This window comes from Equus caballus, chromosome 19 (genome assembly GCF_041296265.1).
Source record: "Equus caballus isolate H_3958 breed thoroughbred chromosome 19, TB-T2T, whole genome shotgun sequence".
Classification (NCBI taxonomy): Eukaryota; Metazoa; Chordata; class Mammalia; order Perissodactyla; family Equidae; genus Equus; species Equus caballus.
This window is the reverse complement of record NC_091702.1, coordinates 61713720-61733050: the sequence shown is the minus strand read 5'-3', so window position 1 is coordinate 61733050 and position 19331 is coordinate 61713720. Positions and strand designations below refer to the sequence as shown.

At 39.0% G+C, this 19331-nt stretch overlaps 1 long non-coding RNA gene across 1 annotated transcript; it reads right to left on the bottom strand.

Moving 5' to 3' along the window:
* Positions 1–6580: 6580 nt before the first annotated feature.
* LOC138919006 (uncharacterized) lies at positions 6581–10897 on the bottom strand. The gene is made up of 2 exons (XR_011428881.1): positions 10771–10897; positions 6581–6757 (listed from the first exon to the last, which is right to left on the bottom strand). It is a non-coding gene; the product is annotated as an uncharacterized lncRNA (long non-coding RNA).
* Positions 10898–19331: the final 8434 nt, after the last annotated feature.

The following is a 19331-nucleotide window of genomic DNA, read 5'->3' as shown; positions in this document are numbered from 1 at the left end:
GCAGAGAGAGATGCAGGGCAGGGGCAGAGGTGAGATGGGGCAGACACAGTGGATGCTCAGGCAGAGGCGGTACTGGCAGGGGCAAGGGCAGAGAAACTGGGACCTGCCGAAATAGATCTGCAAAAATAGAGACGACGGAGGATGCATTGCGGGGAGCGCCCACCACTGCCAAGTAATTGGGAATTCCAGGAGTACAAGCCCCTTGAGACAGAAATCCAGCTGCTTGCGGAGAAACTGCCTTAAAAAAGCTGCAGGGCAATCTCTGCCCTTACACCAAATCTTCAAAATAATTCTCTATTGTGCAACAAACTAGTTGTTCAATGACCTGATTTTCTGGTAATCTGGCCTGCTCCCTTTCAAGTCATCACTGGAAGATCATTTAATTAAAATAAGAATAACCTCCAAATAAATCATAACTCACATTATTAATATCATTACCAATATATTATGAATTATAAAATATAATATTATAGGTAATAGATAATGTATACTATCTTAAGATTACTTATAGTGAAGATTTTTTGAGTGCTTATTTTATAGCAGACATTCCAGAGATGAGCTTTTATTTTCATTAGAACATTGAATTCTCACAGCAGCATGGGAAGTAAATGCAGTGATGGTCTCCATCTTACAGATGAGAAAACCAAAGTTCATTAATCTCGTGAACCCAGACATAGATATACATTGAAATGGGTACCTGATTTCCATGCCATGTTAGAAGATTTTTTTTATTATTGAGGTACAATTGGCATATAATATTATGTTAGTTTCAAGTGTACAACATAATGATCTGATATTTGTATATATTGAGAAGTAATCACCACAATAAATAGAGTTAACATCCATCACCACACATAGTTAGTAATACCATATTGTATATTTGAAAGTTGTGGGGCCGGCCCTGTGGCACAGCATTTAAGTTTGCATATTCCACTTCAGAGGCCCGGGGTTCCCCAGTTCGGATCCCAGATGCAGACCTACGCCATGCTGTGGTAGGCGTCCCACATATAAAGTAGAGGAAGATGGGCACACATGTTAGCTCATGGCTAATCTTCCTCAAAAAAAGAAAAAGAAGGAAAGTTGCAAGAAAGTTGGTTTTATACCTTTTTATACTTTTTAATTCTGAGATATTTGAAATTTATGAGGATAACATATTTATCAGACAGAGTTTTGAACTGGTTTTGACATCACACTCTGTAAAAGAGACATAAGCATCATCTATGGGTTTGGTAAATTATTTAAAGTGTAGGAGAGAGTTCCACTTCATTAAACACTAGAGAGCCAGAAGTGTTATCAGGCTCCTTCTCCCAGATTCTGCCTTTCTCCCCTACACTGCCACTGTGGAGGGTAAACCACAGCTCCCAGCTCAACACTGTGAAATTCACCTTCGGTATCCTGCAGGCAATTCAGGTTGAGTCTTATTCTCTGATAGTGATAACTATACCTCTCTTTCATCTATCCATTTTGTTAACCAGCCTAGAACTTTTAGGACATAGATTGCTTTGCTCTTGTTAGCCAACCCAAATCTATTCTGGACTGAATTCCAGTTCCTGAATCTTAATCCAGGGGCAGAGACTCCCTAGCAGCCTAGAGACTTCCCAGACACCAATTCCAATCTTCACTGACTCTATTTTTAGCTATTGTCCACTCCAGATCACTCAATACTATTCTTCACCTTTTGGTCTGACATTCCAGCACCACAGGCACATTTTATTGTTGATCTTATTACTGCAAGTAAACAGTCTCATATTGTTTCCCAATTATATGCTAGCTACTGAGGTGGTTTAAGGAGAGAATATAAAAATGATATGCTCCCAACACTCAACTGAATTCTAATCTACAGTAACTTACCCTGGGCAGTCTCAAACTCAGGATTATATTCTGAGTATTTAGGTTATATTGACTTAGTTTCCGCACTATATAGAACATTTGGTTTTCTATGAGTATAGTACATGACATATCGGCTTTTTAAAAATATAGCTTTTGCTTTTGGATGTACTGAACAAAAATAGTTCCCAGAAGTCATCTAACCTAAGAGGTCCCAAGGAACAGTGGAGGAATGCAGGCATTTGACTATATAGATATGCAACATTTACAGATAAATATGTCAGTTTATCTTAAGATGAATTCTTCTTTCTAAAATTTCACATATGGAGAAATATAGATAGCAGTTTTTACTGGTGTTTTTTTTAATGCATTGATAAAGAACTCAGACTTACCTTTACACATGATTAGAAAGAGCTCCTGACACTCATTCTAGGGAAGATCAATATGCCATTGCAGGGAGGGTCAGAACACAATCCCTCACACACGTTTTGGACTCCCGGAATCCTGGACCTCAGTTCATTCGTTGGGGCCGTGGGTTCTTCTCACAATGGGCTCTGATTTGTCCTCAGATATTCAAAAGTCTTTCCAGGCTTCCTCCAGAGATGCTCCTTAGTGTGAGGAATTATTCACGGGATTTCCAAGAGCCTCCATCCTTGTTTAGAAACCAATGACAAAAGGAAGACAAAATCCTACACTAAAATAAAATTAACCAACCAAATAATAAACAGAAACAAAAAGGTAGTCGAATTCGTAGTCTGTATCCCACTATATTTTGGCAAAGGCGATCTGATGCATTGGTGAGTTTCCCTAATGCCTCTCTTTCCTTCAGATAATGGAGAGGATGAGGTATTTAATTCTCTTCCTTGACTATTAAAGCTTCATACTCTTTATCTTCCTTTACAGATGTGCTACAGTGCAGGGGTGATTGTCTTTGGTGCCTGACGTAAGGCGATTTCATTTGTCCCGGCGGTTGGCAAATGTTTTATTTCTATTTACTCAGTTTATTCTCTTTTCTTTTTTTGTCTGTTTACTCATATTCTATTGTGTAACCTAATTTGATGCTCTATTCTATATCTTTTAGCTTACAAAGAAGAAATGCTGGGAGACTTTGGGAAATAAAAACACTGTAAGTGATGATTCCTGGGGAGAAACATAAGTTGGAGGCAGGCCCTTGAGTATCAGCTACTCCTTGCTCTTCAAAGGACCTTCTTTTGTTCATCTGGTTCAAGCTGAGAGTACATTTGTGGTGCCCTATGTCCATCTGAACTCTCTGTAGAAAAACACTTCATACTCTTACATGACACTGCTGCAGGAGTCATATTGATTATAAACTGGTAAACATACTGACAATCAGGCTACATGATTAATTTTTAACTGTTGTAGCGTCTCTCATAAGACAGACTGTCAGGAGATTTTTAGTCAATAGCAATAATTAAATCTCTTCTTTCTGATAAAAATATTCAGCAGACCGTTACTCTTGACTGTGGAGTAGGTAGGCACAAGAGGACATATATCTTTCAACAAGTTGTTGCAAACTATTAGCTCAATAACTGTACCATATATAAGCCATTTGTTATGCATGTTAAAATTAGAAAATAAACATATTTGGATAAATATTTTCCATACTACTTGTATTCATATATGATATTTAATCTTGACAGCTGACTTGAAGGAAGTGAGATTTGCTTGATTTGGTCTCTTTTAAGTGCCAGATGCTCTTTACCATTTCAGCTCAGAGTATATTCACTGGAACCTAATGTTTTCCTATTCAGAGCTAGATAAAAGTGGCTATTGACATGCAGCCTGGGCTAGGCAGGTGGGTGGCGTGGGGGACATAAGAAAGTGCTCGAAGTATTACCCCTGGAAAAATCATGATTAACAGGGGGAAAATCCTGCTTCAGACCTTTTCAACTCAAAACCCTTGGTGGGGAGCCAGTGGGCACCCTTGCAGGATTCTCCAAACTCCAGAGATTCTGCTCTTCTTGTCTATTCAATGTGGCATTTCACAATGGAGTGGTTTTAGGGGAAGTTTGCACCGCACTGGGTATAAATATAAGAATAATGATTGGTTTGGGCAAAAGAATGCATCACCAAAAAATATTGAATAATGGACACTATGAGTAACTTCCCACTTCCAGCTATCTTCCACCCAGTGTTAGAATGATTGCTTTCTTTGTGGGACCTAAACTGCATATGAGCAACTATCCATTTACTTGCGCTGGTGTTAAATCCTCTTTCCTACAAGCCATAAGAGCTCCATTTTCCCAGCTTGCCAACTTTTAGACTACTCACCAACTATGCAATCAGAAATAGTAAAAAATGTGGGGCCAACAAATTGCTGAACTATTTTATCAAACAACACGTCAAGGACTAGGTCTTTACTGCCTTTCAAGAAAACTTACTCCTTTTCTTGTGAGAGCTAATAATCCATAGTTCATACAGATGGCAGCTATACCACTCTTGAAGCCCTCCACTCACCACGACCTTAAAAGACACACTGATATTTATGAACACATAAAATCACACGCCATCTATTTATCTAACCATGTAAGTTCCAGTATAACATCAACTCAATTATCAGCCGTGAATCTTTTCCTGAAAAGTTGCCAGAATATAAGCATTCTCTAACAAACCTGCCACGAGTAGATAAGTAGTTGAAATTGCCCAAATATATTGACAAGGAAGAGATAATGTATTGAAATAAAAATTAAACTGATCAGAACATTGAAAATGTTTTCCTTTACTGTGAAATGGGAAAAAATGAGAAATCATAGATTATTTACTTCTTGTTATTTTGTAATTTTCACCTTACATTTTTCTGATAGAGAAAAAGTGTGATTCATACTCAAGTATATGTGTATTTACATATATGCTTATATGTATAATCTTTTATAGGCATGTAGTGCTCATAATAGTAATACTATTAGTAATAGTGATACTCAAAATAGTTGCATTTCCACAGTCTTTCTCATTTCAGGAAAACAAATTCTGATAAAGCAGTAATTGTAATAATAATGGTAGCTAACACTCATTGAAGGCTTATTTAGGTACCAGGTATAGTTCTAAGGGGTTTTAGGTATTAACTAGTTGATCATTACAAAATTCCTATGAGGTGGGTACTAAATTATCCCTATTCTACAGATAAGTAAGCTGTGATGCAGAAAAGATTAAAAACATTGATAAAGTAGTTCTTCCAATTGAGCCATTCTGTAGAGTAAATATTTTATTAGCCGCATTGGTACCTCTTCCAAGACAGCAGGCTGTCTTAGTAAGCTATTGCTCGGACCGTTAAATAATGTAGATGATTTCCGCTTGTGAACACAGAGTATTTCTGGAATATGTTTTAAACCAGACTATCCTGAGATTAAATCCTGAATATGCGTTGTCTGATATATTTGTTTCGAGACTTGGCCCTGAAGTTGTACAATGGTCAAATAATACATTTGGCAAAAAGTGAACCACAGGTCTTTGCTAGGCATTTTTAAATAAATGAAGTAGAAAAAATCAAGGCCTAAAAAATTGACCTGAAAAATGTTTCTCCAAATGATTAAACATATTCAGAGATCTAGAAAAAAAGCCCCCCTATATAACAGGTAAAATAAACCATGGCTGAAAGAAATATTAAATTACAAACAAAAATAGTAAGCTCTAGGGCTGCCTGCACTGTCCCCTGTGGTAGTCACTGCGCACATGTGGCTACTGAGGGCTTGAGAGGAGCTGGACAGATGGAGACATGTGGTAGGTGTAAGGTCCACACACCTGATTTCACAGACTTAGCATGGAAAAAAAGGTAAAATATCTCATTAATAATTCTCTACATTGATTATTTGTTGAAGTGATAATATTTTTGATATATTGGATTGAATAAAACATTATAAAATTAATTATGACTGTTTCATTTTACTTCCTTTAATGTGATACCGGAAAATTTTAAATTACAAATGAGCCTGTCATGCTCTAAAATATGTGGATGGTGCACATTCTCAGTCTTGTTTTCTGTACACTATAATATGTTAGTCTCTATGGATAGACTGTTATAAAATTTGTGTAAAAATCCCTAGATAGGAAGCCTTTAGAAAAGCGCATGTGTAATACACTACTATATAGGTAACTTTAAAAATCAAAATCAAAATCCTACAATGTAGACTAACATGTGTTTTTTCAAAAGTTGTAACATGGAAGCCTTTTCGTAAAGAAACAAAAGGTGTTCACTCAGAAAAAAAGACAGAAACAATGATACATGTTAATCAGAATACAGGAAAAGACCCACTATTGTATGAGAAAATACAGAGTGCCAAAGAGGAGCCAATTCCTTAATGTGCTTCTCATAGTACAGAAAAATTGAAAGCTGTAACACTTACTAAGGCAGTGCCTAGCAGTGACTGGGGCAGGGTTTCTGCCCTGAGCCTTCATTGATCCTAGATTTGCACAGAAGCCAGTGTCCTTGAGCTAGTTAGTGTCCTACTCTTGGTTCTACTGAGACAAAGGCTTGCATGTCATTAATGTGCATGGTCATCTGATCTGAGGGAGGAGGCATGCAGGACAACGGGAGCAAAGGAGAAGGAAGAAAAGCCAGTTCAACAATGTTCTATCAAACTGAACACTGACTGTTGGACCTTCTGAGGAATCTTATGAAATGTGTCTCAGAACTCTCTGCAAGGGGAAAAGAATGGGGCGGGGCAGGGGCACATTTCCCATTGTCTCCTGACCCCGTGGGTCAGGAATAAATACACAGATATTTAACACCAGCAGACATCATTGGTCCATATCCATATTCATTGGTCCATTATGGGGGTCTGGGCTGGGCTTGCACAAAGGCTGGTTGCCCCCCACTGCGGTGCAGAAGAGGCCTGGAGACAAGAAGCGAGAAGTCTGCTTAGCAGAGACATGGTGCGACTTCACCTTTGTGAAGTGGTTGCTGCAGCCGTGGCTGGAAAAGATGAAGCAAAAAGATTTTGGAATGATGCAGGAGAGGTGTGAAAACATTAAACATCTGCAAGTTCCAGTTTTTTTCCCTCTGAAATGGGGATGAGAATAGTTCCTTCCAAATACCATTGTTATGAAAATCAATCAAGTGATTGATTACATAGTGATTATAAAGTATTTAGCACGCTACCTGGTACAATGCCCTTGACCAATACATCTCAGCTCTTTGACTACTCAGGATCAGCTGCATTATGCTGTGTAACAAATAATCCCAAATTTCAATGGCTTAAAAAAGAAATTATATATATTTTGTTCATGGTGGGCTGACAGGAGGGATCTGATCATTGCAGTCAAGTAGGAATCAGGGCTGAGGAAGGAGACCCCATCGTGATGGTAAGATTGATAAAGAAAGGGAAATAGGAAGAAATAGAAAACAAATTTTAGAAGGACAGAAGTAAACTCTTGATAATTTTATCTATGCAAGAAGCAGCTCAGAGAATGAAATGATATCTGATTTCCCATTATCTTCCCCATGTTTGTGTCCAAAAGTAAAGTCCTGAGTTTCAATCTTGTCAAGGACATTAAAGACTGTATACCCATATTGTACTGAATATAATTGTATTAAAATCAAGATCCGCTATGTGGAAAAATAGGGATAAATTATCTATTCCACAGACAGGAATTTGTGGTGCTGTATGAACACTACAGGGGTCAGACTGATGAAAGGTCAGAAAAGAGGGAAGAGTTCACATGAGAAAGAACAGAAAGGCAGAGTTGGTAGTACACAGCTGGGGCTTTTCTCTGTTATTCAAAGAAGGTACTAGCAAGCCCCATGGCTTCTGCTGGCATCTTGCTTTCCAGAGCCCCCTCCTGCTGTGTTAATGAGGTGAGAAGTGACCTGCCCGCTCATTTTCTGCCTCCTTGTTTAGTGATGGTGTCACATGTCAGAAAGCTGACTGCATGTGCTGTGTTAGAGCTTAGATCGCACAATACCTAACAGATGCTCTTAAGGTCTTTGAAACAGCAAATCTAAAGTTGCAAAATTGCACGTGTACTTCATCTAAAATGCTGAAGGAGTAACACTCTTCCTGTTAATTTCACGTACTTTCACATATGGTTCCTTCATTGCAATGTGTCACAAGCTAGTTGCCTACAAATTACTCCGTTTGCCATTCCAATCAATAATTATGAGCTGTGAAGAGCTCTCAAGTGTCCAATTTCATTTGATGATATATCTTGCGCTCTGATCCTTCTATACGAAACTGCCTTTCTTCTGATGGCATTAATGTCACCTTTTAAGGTTAGGCTTACAAACTCAGGCCGCAAGGGCCTTTTTCTTTCTGTCTGTCACCAGATGAAGGGCATCTCTCTGGTGATGGCCTTGAGGTCAGTACAGATAGAACACATGTGTGTCTGTGAGTCTGTGTTTGCATGTGGGGGGTAGAGGAGGGGGGAGAGGGGTTTACTCGGAAGTGAGAACAGCATAATTTTTGATGAATTATACTGTAAAAAGAATACAGAGAAATCGTTAAGATTAACATAAAACAAACCCCGAGTTTGCCTAATCACCCAGTAATAGAGTAGGGTGGGGACAACCCTAACAAGGTTCCTCTCCTTGGTCAATAGTGAAAGAGGTAAGAGTTTTCTGCATCACAAGGGCAATGCCTTAACTAGGACTGTGGGGAAAACGTGGAGTAATGGCTGGCTCATTCAGTCTTCTAAAAAAAGACAAGATGATTTTTCTATTGTAACAGGAGGAGTAACAAGAGGATGCCTCTAAGATCCCTTCAGATAACAGAACTTCATAGACAGGAATGGACAGAGGAGAGGCTGGAAAAATAATATGCCACTTACTAGTGGGAGATCAGAAAGACATTCTAGCTTTTAAATAGAAGAAGTCTTAAAGAGAGAGCATAAATTTAAATTCAGAGAGCAAAAGACCTGGTATCTGAGTGTAGAAAGATGTAAACCTTCAGACTTCTTGAATGGGAATTGTTTTTCCCTTCCTGTTCTTGCTGTATGTCAAGTATTTGAGGTGTGAGCTCTTTTTGTCACCTAGAGAAGGGATATGAAATTCCTAAAGGGATAAGATTATTTGGTTAGAGCCTGGCTCTAATGAGCTGTCAAGTATTTTGTGAAGGAAGAGAAAGAGTGAAGAGGGTTTTACAGCAGAGGTAAAGGGAGGGGATTGTATGGGCTTAGAAAGCTTAAGTGAGCAGAAAGGAGCTCGTTCCCCCAGACCAGAGAGATACAGCAGGAATGTGATGAATGGAGAGGAAAGAAGACAAAGATGAGAGGAGAGGAGGGGGAGGGGAGGCAGGGGAGGAAATAAAGAGATTATTTGCAATCTATCCAATGCAATCTTCCTAAACACCACAAATCTTTAAAAAAGAAAAGAAAAAGAAGGGGATTATTGGAAAACCACAGTTCTTGCTATTGCAAGGTTGTCAAGATGGAATTGATCTTGACATGAAAACTTATCCAACTGTGGGTCCATAAGATGGAGCAATGTTTCAGGGCTCTTGGTCCTGAGATGTTCCTTTCTTCCCAACTCTTTGATCACCCATTGGTCTCAGGTGCTCCAGACTCCCCATCGCATTTGGTAAGTTGACAAACAACTTTTCTCATTATAACAGAATCTTCTCTTTGGTGCATCTGGCTTCCATGGAGAAGACATGCGGAAGGGAAATGTACGAGGAAATGGTCTGGGCTGGGCATCAACCAGTCTGTACAAATCAAAAGCAGAGGAGAGAGGATCCGGGAAGCTGTCTTACTTCTCCAAACCAACACTCACTGAGGAAAAAGATGCTCATTCTGTCTTGATTCTCACACCCGAACTTTACATCAACATAACAATTGACCTCTTGAGGGTCATTGTTCAGGTGCTTTTGAACCAGGAGGGGCTGAGCCCATGCCCACAGGCTAGCTGACCTCTTGAGTACCACCCACTGCCTAGACCACAAGAAGATTAGCTTTACTTGATCTGCAGCCAGACACTTTTAGCAGGAGGCGTGCCTGAGTGATTGGTTACTGTCTAACTTATCCCATTTAGATACAGTCCTTCATGACACCTCCAAGAGACCCATGTGGCTAAGAAAAAGATAAAAAAATTCCTGTACATGTACTTTAGGAATGAAGAGGGAAGTAATACACCTTGAGGTCCCCTGAGCTGGTAATGTGGTTAATGAAACCCTTATCTACAAACACATGAAAAATTAAGGTTGATATGAAATTCGTTTACTCACCACAAGCGACTGTTCAGGGCACCTGAGGTGAGTGGTATGTCAAATGGAAGACAGGAGTTCACTGCAACATAAAACCTGCGGAGATACCACTTTTGTGGGGAAGAATCTGCTTGCTAAAGGTGGGAATGAATTGGTAGGTGTCTAGGCAATTCTAGCCAAGAACACCAAGGTAATCTGACAAAGGAGAGTCTAAATGGGTCATATTTGATTTTATGGATTTTATGGGTTTTTTTAGGCAGTGAAGACATGTGGACACTTTCATAATCTTTTGAATTAAGATTTGGGTTATTATATTTTTTTCAAGTCTAATGTTCAGTCTTCAAAAGGAATTGTCAAACCAATATTAAGGACATAGTTGAAAAGAAAAAATTTTAAAGCAACCAATGCTCAAAACAAATGGAGTCCAAGAGGGCCTTTTAAAAATATATAAGGTATAAATACAAAAGTATGTATTACCATATAGACAACTAAATCTGAATTTCCAGTGAGAATAATATTTCAGAAATATTCCACAGTCTAAGGAAATGCTATTACTGTAATAAGACCATTTGTGCGTGCACACACTCACGGCTAAAATTTCATCTGTTTCCATCTTAGGTTCAGTATTGCAACTTATCTAACGCAATCTTCCTAGACACCATAAATCTTAAAAAAAAAAATAAGAGAGGGAGAGAGAGAGACTACTGGAAAACCACAGTTCTTGTTATTGCAATTACTGAAGTATCTTTACAAAATCTTCAAGATGGAATTTGATCTTGTCACAGAAACTTACCACACCGTGGTTCTGTAAGAAGGAACCATCGTTTCGCAGCTCTTGGTCCTGAGAAGCGCCCTCCTTCTCAATTCTTTGGTCACCCACTGGTCTCCCATGCTTTAATCCTCCATCACATTTGGTAATATGATAAGTAGATTTTTCATTATAACAGAATCTTCTCTTTAATGTTATGGGGTTCTGGACACACTACTCCAAAATGTGGCACCTTGGCGTACTGAATATCTTAAGCTGAAGGAGTTTCAGAAAATGGCAGAAGCAGGAAGATCACTCTGACTGGCCCCCTTCTTCACTGAAACAGGTCATAAAACTCCCAAGCGAGAGGTACCCTCCTTAAAACTGGAGGAAATGAACATCCTTATCTCTGAAGACAAGGGTACACTGACAAGAATCCTAACAGATCTTGCTGACTTTCCACCAATTTCCTGCAATTACCTATACTCCTTAACCTATCAGATTCCTCCATGCTTGTGCATTCTTCACCAAACCTCATGTAAAATTCTCAGGTCTAACTGATGCTTTGGGTCTTCATTTCTTTATGAGGGCTCCTGTGTCACGAAAAACTTAGAGTATGTTTTTCTCCTGTTGATCTGTCTTTGTCAGTTAATTTTCAGAACCAGCCAGGGACTCTAATAGAGTCAAGGAAAACTTTTTCCTCCCCTGGAGATATATCTGCTTCCACGGAGAGGATATGATGAAGGGAATTGTTCTGGAAACGTTCTGGTCTTGGCATCAACCTGTCTGTGCAAAGCAAAGGGATTATACAAAGTCAGGGTGTAGGTTTCTTACGGAGCTAATATGCTGACTCATTTTCTTAAATTTGTATTTTAACAAATCCTTAAACACATGCTATCCTCTCTTTAAAGTGGGAATTTCCACCCTTTGGGGCGAGACTTTTACCTGAAGTTCTTATTTTTCAGGTAACGATATCACAACAGCACAACAGCCTCACTCCGTGGTTTTCAATTTGTCTCTAGTTTAGTCTCAGTTCACAAAAGGCAATGGTGCAATGTGTTAATTGAACAATCCATGGAATGAATTCGGGGAGACTCATAAAGCCTAAAACTGATTGATATCAATCAACAAGTTGGGAGAGATGGGTGGCTAATTAACACAAGTTCTGGTTCCGGTCATTCAACCAGACCTGATATTCAGGAAATTTTTTGTCCATTGATACCTAAGTTGAACTCACAAGTTGTGTTTCCTCAAAACATGAATTTGCTTATGTAAATGAATATTCTATATGCAAAATGCAGGCAGAAATTTCCATTTGGGCATGAAATTACCTTTTTTATGTGCAGAGGAACATTATGTGAGCACAGACAGGGGAACTGAAGTTTGAGCATCAGAAAGTAGTAAAAAGTTTACCAAGGAGCAAACTGATAGAAAAAAATGTACTACAATTTTCTGCTCATATTCTAAGATAATTTCAGATTGGTCTTGGTTTTAGTTTTAAATTATAAAATTAACACCTAAATCACTCATTAATTTCTCTAACTCTCCATCTAAATAGACTCATATGTACACCAGGCTTGATGCTAGGCAAGACAGCCCCTCCAGTCTAGTATCTTTCATTCTTTAATATAACTACAGACAGTAGCCTTACTCCCTCCTTTGGTTCATCTGTAAATCATATGGGGTATCACTGAAAGTTTAAGCCATAATGGAACTTATTATTAAGTTTTTCCTTCTTTTGAGCTATACTCAATTTGATTGTGATGACTGAACTAATCTTTTCCAATAATTTTCATTATCTCTTTTGTTAGCTCCTGCACCATCAATAACTTCAGGTATATTAATCTATTGCTGGTACATTATGATCTTCTTTATTCTGAGCATTTCTTCTTAAAATAGTATCCTTTATTCTAATAAGCACATTGTGTATTGCAAATGTCTCAAATGTTGGAAAAAAATGTTTTGCTGAAAAGGAACAAGGTCTGTTTTCCATTGCATCTTATTATACCTGCAAGTCCATTGTCTATTCATTGCCTGACATATATTAGGTGCTCAATGCGTGTCCAGTATTGCACAGGTTACTGTAAATAACTCATAGGTCTTGCTGTTGCCGAAGCTGTGTCCCATTTCTAGGCTAGAACCTCACTTATGCATTTTACTCTGCCTTGAATTCATCTAAAATTAAAAAAGCTATCCTATAATCTGCAATCAAAGAATCAAAAGCAGAAGACAGCAAGTATCAAAGAAGGAAATAGAAAGACTATAGGTTTTATTTTGTTTGTAATTTCCACTACCACGAATTTCCAACTCTCTTGGGGATGAAGGGTGGGATAAAGGCCTGGGAGGAGTAAGAGAGAGACAGAGCTGCTTGTGAGGATGTGGAATAAATTTGCATATAAAATATGCAAGTATAATACCTTAAACAAGCATTTTTTAAAATTTTTATTTATTTATTTTATTATTTTTGTGTGTGTGAGTAAGATTGGCCCTGAGCTATCATCTATGCCAATCTTCCTCTATTTTATGTGGGATGCTGCCACAGCATGGCTTGATGATCGGTGCTGGGTCCATGCCCAGGATCCAAATCTGAGAACTCCAGGCAGGCAAATCTGAGTGCACGAACTTAACCACTACACCACTGGGCCAACCCCATTGAACAAGCAAGTTTTTAATTTAAAAAAAGTGCTGAAAATGTTTCCCATAGACACTGTCACATCAAAAGCAAATTTTATTTGAAGCATATTTTTGACAGAATCACAAAAAAATCATTCTTTTGCAATTTGAAATAATTATGATGTCTTTTAATAAATATATTTTCATAATGTACCAACCCTGACCTTACATATAGTTATTATTCTAATAACGAAAATGATAGTATAAATGATTCTCTGATGACAATATTGGTCTTTTTATGTAGCAATAAATGGCTGATGATCAAATGTAAAGGAGACTGTAGTAATTGACCCCAGCAAATTACCCATTATACATACATTTCAAGCCATAGCAACTTACTTGCTTTAACTCAAAGGAATATATTTTGACAAGCTTTGTGTTGTCTTCTCCTGATGAGAGGGCCCTGAACTCAATACAAGGTAACTCTCCCGTTCTGGATGCTGGTAGACATATCCTGGGATTTGCCGCTAGTGGATGAGACAGCAAATCTTCATTAGCATGCAGCCAGGTGGAAGGAACTCAAAAGGCCTGTGCATGACGAAGTGGAGGCACACCTAGTTCAGCATACTGATGGCCTTTGAGGAGTCTGTGAGCCTAGCTAGCCCAGGAGCAGATCAGAAAATCATGGCATTCTGAGGCTCATCCTTTATCATTAAAAAACATACTTAATTTCATTGGAAAAATGGACACAATTTTCCCTAACTTGTGATTTGCCTAATGGTTTACAATTATTTTGACTCCCGGAAGGAATAATTGTAATAATGTGGACTCACGTCCAAAAACTTTGTGTGAGAAAAAAGATAAAAACGTGGAGGAAGTAGACGTGAAGGTGTGTCCTTAGCAATGAGGGGTTAGACGTTCCGTAAAAAACACATGACGAGCCTTTAGTCGTGCGTGCATTAAAACGCAAACAACTTTCCTGCTGAGAAAGTACTTTCAAGCTTTCCGCATGCATCTCTCTGTGCAGCTAAACGGTCAACAACCTGACAAAATCTAGGCCCTTTCTCTCCACTGCTGACTCACGAAGCATACCTTTAACAAAAGGCAAGGGCAGCTAGGAGTGTTTAGATGAAACTGCCTTTAGAAACCTAAAATTCTCGTTACACAGAAAAAAAGGAAAACATTAAGATGAGAGGTTAGTTTTTTTTTGTTTCTTTGTTTTTTCAACAATAGGGAGAAATTTTTGTGCAGAGAGTTGTTTAAAAAGGGCTCGCAAACCCAGCAGAGCTGCAGCCTCTAAGCGAATGTCCTTCACCTTGACCCAGATGATAGGTGACATTTCTTTATTCTGCTCAAGTTTGAAGAGACCCTGAAATAGATCAACACTGAACATAAGGGACTCTGCCAAATTCCACATATGCAGTCCCAATAACATCACAAGTTATTTTAAATAGTTTACACACGGGTAGCATGGTTACCCACTGCTTTTCAGAGCCATTTTCAAAGTTTAATAGAGGATTATTTTGGATGAAGTCCTGCTCTTCTAACACAGTTAAGCATTCCAGCTTCTTAAGGGAAGTCACGTTCAGGGAAGTGATATCGAACCTCTTAATCTCAAGTTCGTGTGTCTGATGCCAGTAAGCCAGACACTGAGACATCGGTGTTTGGAGATGGAGAAAGGTTTCTTTGAATTGGCCAAGACAAGTAGGTGGGAGCCTGGGTTCACTCAAATCCATCTTCCCCCGAGCAGAAAGCAGGAGGGTTTCATAGAGCTAAGGGGCTTGGCAGGAGGAGCTTTGAAGAAACAAAGGAGTCATTCTCGATAAGCCCCTGGGCAATCTGCGATGACTGCTGGGGGGTGGCCATCTGGTGATGCAACCTCCCCAAAGCCATTCTTCTTCTTCTGAAAAACAAGCTCAGAAATCCTCAAGACCCGGCTCACCCCTCGAGTTAAACAAGAAATCAGCCAGTTGACAAGATTCATCTATGACTATGTTGGGAACAAGGTCAAAAGGCAATGTGTTCTTATTGAACATCTGCAGTAACCCTCAGGTACCCGGCTTCAGAAGTATTACTCCATCCTCTGGAATCAGGCTTGAGAAGGAACTAGGTTTACGCGTGACTGTTACCATTTACTATGTCCTCTGGCACCTGCATCCACTAAAGACTAAGTAAGAGAGGGAGTAAATCAACATTTTGCTCTACTTTTAGTTCAACTCCTGGTTATCTCCAAACGAATAATCCAGAACACTGTTTATCTCACCTTTAGTCCATTTCACTGCTCATTAGAATGGGGATAGTGTTTGGAAGACAGCATTTTCATCAACAAATGTTTCAGCGTGCTCTCAGAGTGAGTGCCATGATACTAAGCATTGTCGTAAGGATTCTACATTCTGTGAAAATATTTAAATTGCTTCTGCTGGAAACAGAGCTCAGTGGTTGGGAGTAGAGTGAAGGCAGTGGTAACAAAGAGGAGACACCCTGACTGCTCCTGTCAACTGCTTCAGATCCTGTTCCTAAAGCCTTTCCTTCTCCGCCTCCTCTACCTCTGCTCTCCTCCTCCTCTTTCTCCTCCATCATAAACTAACACTTAGGAAAAGCATTAGTTTCTTATGTATTAGAAAAATCTGGCTCAATTGAGTGCCGTAGGATCTGATACTGAGCAATGGGCTTGCTCTGCTCACTGGGATCTGGGCCAATTAATCACAAGTTTGAGATGGAGAAAGGGAGTTTAATTAGATTAGCTGGCTATTTGGAAGATGAGTGACTAACGTCTCAGAAACTCATCTTCAAGGATTACAGAATCTTGAGGCAGTCCTATAGGGAAAACAGGCAGTGAGGAGGGGGTCCAGGGACGTCGGGCTCCAGGCCTGACGGGCTCCAGGCATCACATTGTTCCATTCTTCTGTCAGCTGGGATGCATACCTTGTAGGTGTGTTTCCTGCCTGTGGTCAGCCTGTCCCTGGAGGGAAACTCTTCGAACAAAGTTTCAATTTATCAAGGTATTGGGGAGTACATCCGCGGAGGCCACAAATCAGAAGAGCGCGTGAAATTTTGTAGAGTATGCACAGAGCAGCAGGTAGTCACACAGAGGAGGAGGTGGGGCCATTTTGCAAAACAAGACAGCCTCACTTGTGCTTACTTACAGATCCATTCAGGTGAAATTTTCTCTTACCAGTTATATTTTAAATTTTGGCTAAAGAACTAACAAAGTTTTAAAAATCACAAATTTGAAATTTTTGAAATGAATGGGTTATTTAACTTTTATAATTCGATTACCTTTTTTCCAGGACTCTTCATTGACAAAACTGACTCTTTCAGGGCAGAGCTATTCTCACTAACTTCCTCCCATGTTCCTGCTTGTTAACGAGGTCACACTTACACTTCTCATAATAGTGTTTCCAGATGATTCCTGTAATGTCTTCATTACAACTTCCTTTAGAAGTCATACCAATTATTTCTAATATTCTCTTCTACTCTTCTCTACCATCTACCAATCTTTAAGCTTATTTCTACCTATTTCAATTATTTAACACCTATTTTCTACATTTTCCTTTCCCCTGTTCCATAACATCAATTTCAGGAATTTCAATTTGCTTGCTAACTTTACAGTTTTTTAACTTGCTTTGCTCAGATTACTTTCAACTCCAGTTTTCCTCTTGAGTTATCTTCCTATGTATTGGTCTAAGATTTTTCAATAACAATTGACATAAATTCAATTCAAATTTTATTAAAAGAAAATATTGGTTCATGGAATTGTGAAGTTGTCGTGGATGGATTCTTGGTCAACCAAAGACTCCACGAATCTATTTTTTGTTTTGTTTTTCCCAATTTCTTGATTATGCTTTGCTCTGAGCTATTTTCAGGCATGAACTCTCTGTAGTATAATGCCAACGATAATCTCCTTTTATCCAGCTTCATCGGTCCTTGGCAGCAGACACCCAAACATCTAGCTATCAAACATTGATATCCAGTATTCATATCAATGAATAAAAAAAAAATCTATTGTTCTGGTCTGAGTCACCAGACAAGTTCACCAAACAAGATAAATAATTGATAGCTGGCCTGAAATAATTCCTTTGAAAAGGAGGGCCAAACATGTTGATGAGCATATTAGTTTCCTATTGCTACTGCCACAAACTTAGCAGTTTAAAAAATAAAAAATTATTCTCTTACAGTTCTGGAGGTCCGAAGTCCGAAATGGTTTTGCTGCACTAAAATCAAGGTGTTGGCAGGGCAGCATTTCTCCTGGCGGTTCTAGAAGAGAATCTGTTCTCTTGCATTTTCCAACATCTAGAGCCTGCCTACATTCTTTGGCTCCTGGCTCCTGGCCCCTTCTTCTGTCTTCAAAGCCAGCAGCACAGCATCTTCAAACCTGTCTCCTCTCCAGTCTTTGCTTCCATCATCTCGTTCTCTGACTGACTCTCCTGTCTTCTTATAAGAAGCCTTGTGGTTACACTGGGTCCATCCATATAATCCAAAATAATCTCCCCATCTCAAGATCCTTAATTAAATCACACATTCAATGAATGTTCTTTGTTTTATGTAAAGCAACATGAGCATAGGTCCCAGGGATAAGAACATCGACATCTTTGAGGGCCATTTTTCTGCTTACCACAGTGGGCAACTCTGGAAACACCTTTCCCCTCCTGATGCAAGAACAATATTCTTTGAATGGCAGCCCCACAGATGGGGAGATGTTTGTGTCTCCACCAAATTCATATGTTGAAACTCTACGCCCAGTGAGGTGGTATAAGGGAGTGGGCCTTTGAGAGGTAATTAGGTTTAGATGCGGTCACGGGGCTGAAGCTCCTATGATGGGATTATTGTATTTATATGAAGAGAAAGAGACTAGAGATCTCTTTGCTTTCTGCCATGTGAGGACTCAGCAAGAAGACGCCATCTGCAAACCTCAAAGCAGATTCTCACCGGAACCCCATTGTGCTGGCACACTGATATTGGACGTCCCAGCCTCCGGAACTGTGTGAAATAAATTTATGTTGTTTAAGCCACCCAGACTTTGGTGTTTCTTAAAGCAGCCTGACCCGACCAAGACAGGAATTGAATACTTTCCTAAAAGAACAGAGGAATTTCCAAAAGAAACTCCGCTGGCCTCATATAGCTGTTTTCTACTATTATTCTCCAACTTTAGTTGACTGACATCATCTGGCATTCTCAGTAGATAATCTACAGGGTCTCAATATTATCCATAAACTCTCACTTCACCAGACGACTTGATTTCTAATCTCGAAGGTAAGCTTTATCAACATGACCCTCCCCCTATTTCTTCTCCTTCAGTTTTTCATCACATTATATATTCATTTCTATTGTATCAACTGACAGTAATGAATGATTAATAAATGACTAATAAATGATTCCCACATCTTTATCTCCTTCCCAGACCTCTCTCCCATGCTTTATTTTCGATCTCTGCTGGGCATTTTTGCCTGAATGTCTCACGGGCATCTTTAAACCTGCATTTTCAAAGTCAAACTCATTATCTTCCTTCTAAACTCTTTCTCTCATGGATTTCTCTTTCTACTAATGACACCATCCTCATCAAAGTTGGAACCCTGGAGTCATCTTTGTTTTCTCCCTTTTTTGTCTCATCTCTAATCAGTTGCTAAAATTCAGTGCAATCTGTCTCCTAAATGCAGATAGCTATGTTTTAATTCTCCTTCTCTCTCACTTGAAGCACTGGAATTGACTTGTTGCCTTCCTTTTTGTCTCCCTCTAACTTTGCCCAATAAATATTTCTCAAATGAGATTATGATTATACTTTTTAGCATCTCAAAATTCTTCAAGTGCTCCCCAATGCATTGAGAATTAAGTAATGATCCCTTACAGTTGCATAATAATGTTTTACAATTAACAAAGCACTTTGCATCTATTATTATATTTTTTTGCTACAGAAATACATATGTAAAATCTTTTAGTTTTTTTTAATAAATGAGGAAGCTGAGATGTACGGAGGTGGACTTTTTGGATAAGCT